Source organism: Penaeus monodon, chromosome 27 (genome assembly GCF_015228065.2).
Source record: "Penaeus monodon isolate SGIC_2016 chromosome 27, NSTDA_Pmon_1, whole genome shotgun sequence".
NCBI classification, from domain to species: domain Eukaryota; kingdom Metazoa; phylum Arthropoda; class Malacostraca; order Decapoda; family Penaeidae; genus Penaeus; species Penaeus monodon.
Window position 1 is genome coordinate 35,220,042 of NC_051412.1, and position 563 is coordinate 35,220,604.

General features: G+C 38.9%; 1 protein-coding gene across 1 annotated transcript in view; it reads left to right on the top strand.

Annotated features, from left to right (window-relative positions):
- LOC119590505 (extensin-like) overlaps positions 1–563 on the top strand; it is a 9,819-nt gene that overhangs the window by 2,674 nt on the left and 6,582 nt on the right. The window lies entirely within an intron of this gene.

A 563-nucleotide genomic window follows, 5' to 3' on the forward strand; every position in this document is an offset into this window, starting at 1 on the left:
AACCTATTTCGTCTCCCTCGAAAAAACTACCAAAACCATAAAGCAGTTTTATGCCCGTAACCCCACAGCGTTCACACACGAGGACGAGGGAAGACCCACCAATCTGATTTACCTCGTTCGTTTTATTTATTGTCAGTTGTTTCGGGAGCTGAATTACGGGCAAAAAAAAAATATGGCCTAAAAATACAGATGTCGAGTTTGCAGAAGTCTGTCTGTTTATTTGACTTTGTTGGTGAATATATAAGTCCGATCAGTTTTTTAAAGGTGTAATATCATTTATTACCATTTCTCTTCATTCACCCATTCACTATTCAATATCTGTCGAAATTAGATGCTCTAAGTGCCCATTTTCCAAGTTCTGATTTAAACGGTTTTGTGTCCGCTTTTTCCAGCGTTCAAATCGTTTTGAATTCATTGCAACATTTTCAATAACTTTTCTGGTTCTACCTCTGCAGCTCCATTGTCTTTGCGATCGTAACCCTCCAGTCTCATAACTTCCGGCCTTTTAAACCTTCGATCCACAAAAAACCTCTGCATTTCACGTCCTCGCCTCTAAACTTTTT